This window comes from Falco rusticolus, chromosome 4, assembly GCF_015220075.1.
Source record: "Falco rusticolus isolate bFalRus1 chromosome 4, bFalRus1.pri, whole genome shotgun sequence".
Taxonomy (NCBI): domain Eukaryota; kingdom Metazoa; phylum Chordata; class Aves; order Falconiformes; family Falconidae; genus Falco; species Falco rusticolus.
In genome coordinates, this window is record NC_051190.1 from 27,225,259 (window position 1) to 27,235,676 (window position 10,418).

Here is a 10,418-nt window from a genome sequence, read left to right on the forward strand (position 1 = left end):
AAACCTCGTACATTTAACGTGTTAAATCCTGTCTCAGTGTTTCTATAGAAACAAGCTGGCTGCTCATTACAGCATGAGGATTCCCAGGCTGACCTCATCAGAGCCTCCCTTGGTAGTGTCTCTCCCACTCTCTGGTCACACTGTTATCTCTCTCACACGTCTCTGGATCCGACCTCCTCTTGTGTCACTACTCACCTGTAATCCCCTCTTCTACCCCCTGCCACCCAGTTCCCCCGCCATCACCCCAAGCATGTGAGGATGGAAGAGGATTCCCAGCACAAACGGGTCATATAAGACCATATAAGGCTGGCATTTGCAGAAAAAGCACCATCACCGTGGCAGGAATGATTTATGTTTCCTTTCTTCCTCTGACAGTTCCCTGCCATTTACTTGATGCTGAAGAATAACTACTCTCTTAAAATACCATTTAAATATCCCACCAGAGGATTCACGAACATGTATTATATGCCCAATGAAAAGAGAATCCCCTTGACTACATTTGACTTCTGAGTATAAAAATCTGCACATTTTGCAAGCGTGCTTCCTCTTCATTGGCAGGTGACATCTGCATAAATCACGGCACGCCTATCGCTGCCACAGCTCTGCATGTGGATCGGGCACCACTGCAGCAGGCCCCCCTGAACTGACAGCTGCCATCACAGCATCCTGCACTTCTCCAGGCACTGTTCTCGCTTGTATTTCCCTCTTGTTACTTTGATACGGCATGCTGTTTCCCTGCTTTTGGCAATATTTTTGCCCTGGCGAGCAAAAGACCTGCTCCTGCTAGCCTTTGTGCACAGCAGAGTGTTTGCTCCTTCCCATCTCTTGCTATCAAGGAGGCCACAGTCAAAGCTGAAGCAGGGCACAGAGCAGATCACACATCCAGCAGCCCCACAGCCCATCCCCAGGGAGACAGGGACATGAGTTTTGGGTTTGTGTGTCATGCAGCATCTGTCCTTGCCGTGTCTGCAAAGCAAAAGCCCTAATGCGCTGCTGGAGCAGTGCTGGGGGTGCAGTCCTGATGCATCACCCCATCAGAAAGTCCTTTCTTGCTCAGCCTAGCTCTGGGGGATTCAGAGGAACGCGCTATGGATACACACCCAAAATGGGGATATTTTAGCTGGAAGGGGGCAAGCCCTGCAGGTCAGAAGCCAGCACTTTCCAGGGCAGGTGTCACTCATTGTCATTACCTTTCTCCTCTTCATAGCTTTCACCTGCTTCTTTTAGACCATCTTGTTTTGCCAAAGATTATTGCAGAGGACAAAATAAAGAGCAGCAGTCCCTTTTTAAATTGACTGACAGGATTTTTGTCACTTTAGCCCTAGCACTTGGCAAGTCCTTGGGGCCTGGCTGGGTTTTTTTCCTCTGTCAGGAGAAGCAGATGAAACACATCAGATACACTCAGAGATGCAATGGGGGGTATTTCTCCAGAACATCCATACACCGCTATTTCCTCAAAATACAGGTGAAAGCTCTCTCAGTCCCATTTCCAGGATCACCTTGAAGCATCTGCTGAGCTGTTAAGTCACATGCTTGAGCTAATTTTCCCCATTAGCCAACACCCAACTCTGCCATAATTCCTTTGACCTACCCATGTGTAATCAAACCCAGGATGCTCCTGCCTACTTCTGCCTTCACTAGGTGCCCGTGGTTAGTAGTTTTGAGTGTCTCCAGGTCCCTCTCCTATAAAAGGAGGCCTTAACAACCCTTCCTTTAGCTTGCAAGGACAGTAATTAGCACCTTGTTCAGCTCTAGCTTGGCATATGCCTGGTAGAGCCCTGAACCCCCTAGGCTACAGCAGGGATGTTTGAGGTGTGCTCTCTGCTCCAGGAAGACTGTCTTTGGAGGAAGAGAAAGGTAAGGGCATCCTGGTGAATTGCTGAAGAGCTTGGGGTAACTTGTTTTCTGCTATTGAGGTGCCCAGCTGTAGGTTAATATTTGGGAATTGTTTGGGTTTTGTTTTGGGGTGGGTTCACCCTCTTTAAATGCAGTGCAAGGGGGAAATAAAGTTCTTGTGTCTGGAGCCACCTAAATTGAGCAGTGCTGGGCTGTTACTCCAGGGCAGACCTGCCTGATCCTCACTGCAGGCAGGTTACTGGACACAGAGACAGGAGACACCAAAGGGTGCCCTGCGAGGGCAGAGCTGCTGCTTCATGTAGGTGGGTGGTGTGTTCCTCCACTTGTGTCTGGCTGTGCTCAGCCCTTTTATAGGGCCATTCCCAGCAATGGGAGTGTGAGAGTTCCCTTCAGCTATTGAGCAAACACCTGTTGGTGCGTCCATCTACCTAGAGGTTGGGACAATGGATGAAAAGGGATTTAACAATAAAGCAAGGGTGAATATAACCACTTGAGGAGGGACCTGCACTTTGGAAGCCTCTGAGAAATGAGCACCTTTTCCAGTTTTTCTATTCTAATTAAAGAAACAATACTGAAACAACTGGTTGTTGCTTTTCAATGCTATGTACTCATATAAATCTAGCAGAAAGCATTGGACAGGCACATAAATGCAGAATGATGCAGAGATCGATATTCAGCAGAGTAATTGCCAGGAGATATTCAAATGACCTTCCAGAACAAGGAACACTTCATATGATGAAGCCAGCCAGGAAGGGCAGTTAATATAGATTGGTTAGTACACTGGACTATCTTAATTGTGGTGAGAGTTATTACTGCTGTGAGAGAACAGAATAGTGAAAATGGAAGAAAAATAACAAATGGGTAGCCTGGGTACATGGACAGGGGAGAAAAATGAAATGCAAGAGGTGAAGGAGAATTTTACAGGGAAGCTACTCACCCCTTGGGGTAAACATATAACTAGGCAATATATTGATGAGAGATAATTTTGGGGAATAATCTTGACTATGAACAGTAATAGTCTCTCAGACAGCCTGAAAGAAGATTTAAGCGGTCGTAAAAAGAGTTGGCCTCACAAGAAAGGACAGAAATAGGGTTGAAACTGTAGACCTTAAATACCTCAGCCACGAGATGAAAAGTAAACAAATTGGGAAAGCAGCTTTTAATAATAGAGTGGTGAACTGGAAATAAAGCTGCTTCCTCTGCTGTGATTTAAGGCTGCCTTATCGTTCCCTGCTGTAGTAGGGGTCTGTGTGTGCCTGGTGTAACCAAATGAAACTCCCTCTCAGGTTGCATGGGGAGGAATGTGCGCTGTGTGGCTCTGGAAACCAGTGTTTTTAAATGGAGAAAAGCAGGATTCATGATAACTAAGCCATAAATAAAAGGCTTTCTACACAGGATTCCTTTTATCAAGGAAAATAAATGCATAGCATCTCCTTTATCTTTGCTTCTGACTGCCCTGCAACTTCTGATGATGCCTTCAGAGGCAAGAGCCATGGTGACTGGCAGAGGAGCAAAACCAGGGTCCCCTGAATTGCCCTTGGAAGGGGTTTTGTTGGGAGCACATCACTGAGCATCTGAGCCCAAGCCACTGCCTTCCCACTCAGCCACTGCAGAGCTCAACCCGACCTGTGTCACTTGGAAGTCCCTTTTACTTTTGAGAAAGAGATTCTGTTTCCTTTTTGCTCCTCTGTGCAGCAAACCCAGCTGTGAAAATGCTGAAAAATTAGCATCTTATCACATCTGCACACATGAAAGCTTTTGGAAATGCCCTAATCAGTATGCCACAAGCCAGCTGCAAGCACTAATAAGCAGAAACAGCCAAACAAGTTTTGCCCGTGTTCCACCAACTGTGCCATATCAAAATATGCCAGCCTAGTGCCAGTTTTCTCTTGCTTTTTGGATCTGCTGGAATCCCATGCAGAACAGCAAGCAGAATATGGTAAATAGTGTGTGTGTGGGGAAATAATAATCCTGTCTGTAAGTAGTCCATTAGGTTGCATCACACCAGCCAGTGTTTTTGCTTTTGCAAAAAACCCTGGGTAGTTGGAAACTGCTCACCAGCTGAGTTTCTGAAACTGTGGCTGCAGTTATGCAAGCTCTTCACACTTAAGATGCCCCTGCACCTTACATCATCTCTGACAAAGCTAATAACATCATGTGCTGAGCCCTGACAGCTGGATTGCACGTCTGAGAGCTGGAGGAACTAGGGGAACCAATATCTCTAGGTCAGAGCTGTGGTTTGTAAGGTGATAGCTTCAAGGAACGCATAACCTCGATCCTTATCTGGGTTTTAACCTGGATCTACTCTCAGCCCCACAAGTCTCCCAACTGAAAACTGGGCGTGACTTGCCTGCTTTCAGCCAGAGATGTGAGTCAGAGCCCTGGCTCCAGCTACCTGCTCGCCTACAGCAACGCAGGCAAAATGATTCAGGGGTTATTTGCCCTTCTGCAGCTGTTTTTCCCTTTCACAAAGGATGGACAGGTTGTAGCATCCTCCCATTCCTCTCTGCCCAGGCTGGTGTGCATTTTATCACCTTTTTAATGTATCGGTCCCTCAGCATTGAGTCTCGTGGCTTATTTAAAGACCATATGTTTTCTTCCCCCTTTAGGCAACTGCCATCTAATTTATGAAACTAAACTGATCTTCCTCCAGCCCCCTTGTGATTCAGAAGGGATGCACAAGAGATACTCTTGGGTTAGGAAGCTGAGAGCCCCAGTGCTGGTGTCTCCTGGGCTGGGACCAAAATGCATCCCCAGGATTGCAAGGGGAGGGGATCTAGCACAAGCCAAATGGGAGCAGAAACCAGGAATTGCCAGGCACAAGTTGCTCAACATCATCATATTTCAATATTTATAGAATGCTGTTGCCTCTCAAATGTAAAATTGTGCTGTTATCTCCATATGTGCAGATTTTCTACACATGCAGATATGCTCACTCCATATGAGAACTCTTTCAAACCCTTCCATTATTTCCTTTGTAACCAAAGTCTTTAAGAGCTTGTCTTAATTTTCCTTATCACATAACAAGGATGGATCTTTTTTTTTTCTGTGTGCAAAATCCCAGGCGATGCACCCCAAAAGCACTGCATTTTACGGGTACTGCTTCCTGGGTTTAAGAGGACTTGAATTCCCCAGAACCATTGCCACCTCTTATAACCCAGAAGGTTCATGTCTTTACTAATTTGCAAAGCCTAACGATGCCTTTTCCTTGACAGATCTACCACAGATTAATGAGAATTTTCACCTGAAAAGCTGAGTGTCTGAAAATTACAGTTTCCAAAACTGAGGCTACAGGGGAAAGCAAGTATGGCAGGCAAACCTGTTACCTTATTGTGCTCTAATCATCATTTCTGCAACTGCTGTCTTCAGGGATGCCTTTCAAACATGAAAAGGGCCCTAGTTTTCCCCCAGGTAACCTCACTAAACCCAGAAAAGCTTCACCACTGGAAAAGCATTGCAAGTTTGAAGTGGAACCAGCACCACCCACCCCAAACCCACTTACCTGCCTGCTGATAGGGAACCTGATGTTTTCCTCTGCCCTGGCCAAGGATTTTTGTCATTTTAATGTAAAATTATGTGGATCTGCCCTCTACATTTTGTGATGTGAAAGATGTATCTCAGCTAATTATTTACCGTGTGAAAACACATTTTGCTCCAGGCAGATGGCTGCTGGCTGGGACAATTTCTCATTTTCTGGCAACCTCCAGACCTATAGGGACTGTATGTTGTACCATATAGCTTATGCTATGTCTGTGCAGCCCCGATCAATCTTTCCTTGCAGGAACAGATCTGATTTTTAATAGCATCCCTGTCCTTGTTTTATCAAGGACTGTCAACAGTGTAAAGAAATAACTTAATAAATAGTGATACATAAACACTGAAACCGTGTATTTACCACATTCAGTGCACTTGCTGAGCTGTTCATCATCTAATGTTACTGATGTTGCATGGCAACCAGTGTTTAAAGGTTTGCTGACTCAAAGAGCCTCTGTACTTTAGAAGGTTTGGTGTATTTATTTGACGACCTCTAGCTTCAATGGGTCCTTTTTCATCTTTGTGTAGCTGATGTTTATAATGATTATGAAAACAATTTAATTTTGGTTTCCATAAAAATACTAAATGCCCAGCTTTATGCTATCACTACTGCAGAAAAAAGGTTTGGGCTGGTTGACAAAGAGGACCCGGCATGTTTATTGCTTTCCAGGTGTATTTTGCATCAGTCACCATTGCATCATGTCAGTTAGCAGGAGCCTTGATGGAGGCACCACAAGCCCCACTTGCTGAGCTGCCACCTCACCCAGGTGTTATTTTGGTGATGCTCGGTGGGTGCCCCACTGCTGCCCAGTGGCTGGACTAGGCAGAGGGATGGCAGCAGCGTTGGATGGCTGGTGATGCCATGTACCCCCCGGAGTGCTACCTGCAGCCTGTCCCCTTGCTTGTGGAGCTGAGCTCGGTGCTGAGCTGAGGTGCTGCTGGCGGTGAGGGCTGTAAGGGATGCTTTCCCCTTTGCGGCTGGGCTTGGGGAAAGACCAGGCAGCAACTAGACCTCCACTCCTCTTTGTTTGCCCCAAATGGGAACAGTTTTCAGTTTTATTAAGAACAGAGCAAAGCCTCACCCCAGAGGCTGTTGGCATAAACCCAGAATTAGTCATTAAAAACAAATCCCGGCAGGTTTGGGGGGGGGGGGGTTGAGATTTTATAGGACAGATTTTTACTGTAGTGAGAAAATACTGCTGGGTAGCACTGCATTACAAATTCCCAATCAAAAGGTACCAAAAGTCTCTGTAACAACAAGGCATTTTCCAAAAACTCCTCCAGAGGCCTCTGGCATTCCCGGTGTGTGCAGTGCTGTAGGTACAAGGCTCAGATGTGTTACTGGGCTTGGCAGCCGTTTGGTTTCAGTATGTTACATTATATTATTAAATCCTGATGCTGTGGCTAGCAACATATTTATATCTATTAATGGAATGAGTATTTGACTGATGCTAATTTCTGAAGCTTGTCCTTCACTTCTTCAGGCATTTGCTGAAGGGTATTAGCAGTTTTCCATCTGCATATTAAGATATTACAAGAGGGCCAGACCTTGGTGAATATTTGTTTATTCAGCTTCCCATTTTGCATTCCAGTTTTCATCATCAAGAGAGTTTTCTGTTTGTTTCAGCCAGTTTTAGCTAAAGCCTTTGGAGAGAGATGGCAAACTCAGAATCATTTAGGTTGGAGAAACCCTTTAAGATTGAGTCCAACCATTAACCTGGGACTGCTGAGCCCACCACCAAACCATGTCCCTGCTCGCTGCATCTATGTGTTTTTTAAATGCTTCCAGGGATATCAATTCAACCTCTTCCCTGGGCAGCCTGCTCCAGTAACGCCATGATTTTTAGGCAACTGGGGCTTTGGGGGAGACCCTCTCTGAAATGGGAGATGAGAGGGGGAGGTAGAGAGAAAGAAGAATTTCTTTCCTGGAATGCCCTGGGGATGAAGGGTGTTTTCTCAGTGGGAAAGCAATAGCAGAGCAATGCAGAGCTGGGATGCCCAGCCTGCTGTATGGGTCTGTTGGGAAGGGCTGAGTGTTCAAGCTGCCAGGGTTGCTTGTGGGAAACAACCTTTAGGGAATATCGTGAGTGAAGCTGCAGGTGAGAATCGTGCAAAAGGGAGTTAATGCTCTTGTGTGTCTGCCCCAGTGGTGCTGCTAAATGTCCCTTGGGAATCTTTCTTGGCAAAGGCAAGTCCTTGTCAGGCAGTTTTCAGCTCATGGCCGTGATGCTCCTCCAACCCACTGAACCCATGTGAGATGAAACAAGGGTTAATTGGTCACTGCTGTCTTGTTCATGCCACTAGAAAATTCACAGGTTGGTTTGGGTTTTGTGTTGGTTTTTCCTTCACATGTTTGTTTTGTAAGTGACACCACAGCAGAACTTCAAGAATAAGAAAAAAAAAAAAAAAAGAGAAAATATGCTGGAAGTCGTGGCAACTGGGTATCTGGGCTCACAGTTGGCCTTTTCAGGCATTGTCAATGCATATTTTGCCTCCTGCTGCCAGCTTGATGCATTGTCAGAGGATGCCATGTTTAATTAATACCATGTGCAGAGGTTGCTGGAGAAGACAGTGTGAGTTGCTTATTAAAAAAAGATTAGTTTTTCCAAGCAGGTATATTTTAATGAAAGGAAAAGTTACCCTTACGTTCCTCACAGGCGGGGGGAAGCAGTCACATGTGGACTTCTTCCACATATGCTTCATTTGTGTGGATTTCATTGCATCTGAATGCTGTGGGGTTGTTCTGCCCATAGCACTTTTTTTTCCAAATTCACCCTTTAGTGCCCTTGTTTTACTTATGATCCGAAGGAAGACTCCATGCGTTGGGAATACCTTTCATGATCTGAAGTTTTGACTAACACCGCATTCAATGTCACAATTCCTGCAAAGCAGCCGTGCAATGCAGGGCTTTGCCCAAGCCCCTTTCCCTTACCTAGGCGCTTGGTAGTGATTTTAGCACCAGCAGCAGCAGAAAAGAGATCAAGTATCTCAGACCTTCTCTCACCTGCATCACCGCAAGATGTGTGTTGAGCCAGAAGAGCATCCCCCTCCATACACAGTTCCTGGCCATACAAACCAAATGCTCTGGCATGAACAGATGGGTCAGCAAGCCTGAGTGTGCCCAGAAAACTGGAGAAACCTCCACTCCCCATCCCACAGCCAGCTACTGCCCAGCCCTGCAGTGGTGAATAGTACAGCTGCCCCAAAAGCCTGGGCACCTCCTTGGATCTGTGCAGGAAAGAGCTCTTCACCTTTATTTTTTGTTCAATCCAATGGGGTGGGTTGATCAACATAAACATTTAGAATTGGAGCACATTTCCAGGGAGCTGATCACAGTTATAACACTCTGCAGGTTATTTTCAAGGGTTTCTATTCAAGAGTGTTTTGAAATCACTTCTTCAGACTAACCAATGGTGCTGTCGCCTGGTGCTGAGGAGCCCTTTGTATGGCACTGACAAAAATAAAGAAGAGAGGAGGAGCCGGGAGGTCAGGAATCCACCAAGCAGCCTCATCATTATTTTCTTCGGATGCAATATTAGTGGCCATTTTTGAAAGAAGAAATGGCTTTTCATTATGCCCCATTGTAACATGGTGCTTTTGCATCCTACATGCACCTTGACAATACTTCATCCTTAACCCACTTAAAAACACTCAAGTAAATGAAAAGGTTGCTACAGGCAACCTCCTTCTGACACTGCAACATTAATTGCAGGACTCCCTGAGTGGAACAGGGATTCCCTACCCATTAGCCAACCACACTGACAGGAAAGCAACAGCAGTTAAAATTAAGGAACTGAGCTGAACTTTGCCTTAAAATGATGGGGGGGTGTGGGGGGAATCACAAGTTTTAATTATTGCAAATCATAAAGGATGTTAATTGCCTGAAAAGAACAAGAACTGTTTTCATATAATGCAGTGGAAGGAGTAGAAACAGTAATTGAACAAATGTATTCCAATAAAGGTGTAATTGATACTTGAAAACTCAAATAATAATCTTCTAATCTAGGTTACTTGTGACATCTTACAGGAAGGAATTAACAGTATGTTCAGTATGTTCTAAGTTTCTCATCCCTCCAAATAAATCTCTTGCTTTAGAAAAAATAAATTCCATTGTAGAAATTAATGAGTTCTCTCACTTGAATTTTTCCTGAAAAGTTAACCGAATTCTGAAAAATCTATAAAGCTAACTACACTCTTTATTGGAGTCTGGTGAAGGATGACATTTATGTCATGGATGTGCTTTGTGCTGTCCCTGGGAAAATTATCTCTTATTTTGCGAAGTTATGGTGTTAAAAATTGCCATTTTCATACACTCTGCAAAGACTCAGTGGAACATTGCGAAGAAATCCCTGAAGATCATGTATACAATGAGCCTTGCTGGAAGTCAGCAGGCAGACAAGAAATTGCAAGCCTGGATTATAAGATCCCAGGCAGCAGAGCTAGGAGCACAGACCTTACCCCTTGCCAGCAGCGCTCCTCTGGCTTACGTCCCGACAGCGAAGGGGAGGAGGAAGGAAAAGAGAAGAAGGTGATGGTTTCAGTTCAAGAAGGACAAGAGCTGAATTTGGTGAAGGTGTGGGGAACTGCAACCAGTGGGAACCAGACCAAGGAACCTTTGGAGACCTGTGGCAACGTTGGGCCAGCAGTTAGGTTAGCAGGCAATTCAAGGTGGTGGAGAGGTGTTCGCTTTCAGGGGGTTGTTGCTTTCTGCTGTACAACTTGTGAGTCCTGGGTGAGAGCACAACCCAAAATCCCTGCTCCTACCCCGAAAGTATTTGCCGTTGAAGGTATGTTTGCCTGATTGCCAGGGCTTTCCTTTCCCATCTATTTGCAAAATTGGCTTTACACACCTCAGAGGAGCAGGACAAACCACCTGCCTGGACTTGGTGCAAGGCTGCTGAAATCTGTCTCTGCTAAGGCAAATTTTTGTATTCTTAAAAATGCATCTGCAGGCAGCTGGAAGCACAGCACTCTGTGTATCTCTTGAGAAGATATTGAACTCTTTCCTTTTGAATGCACCCCTGTAG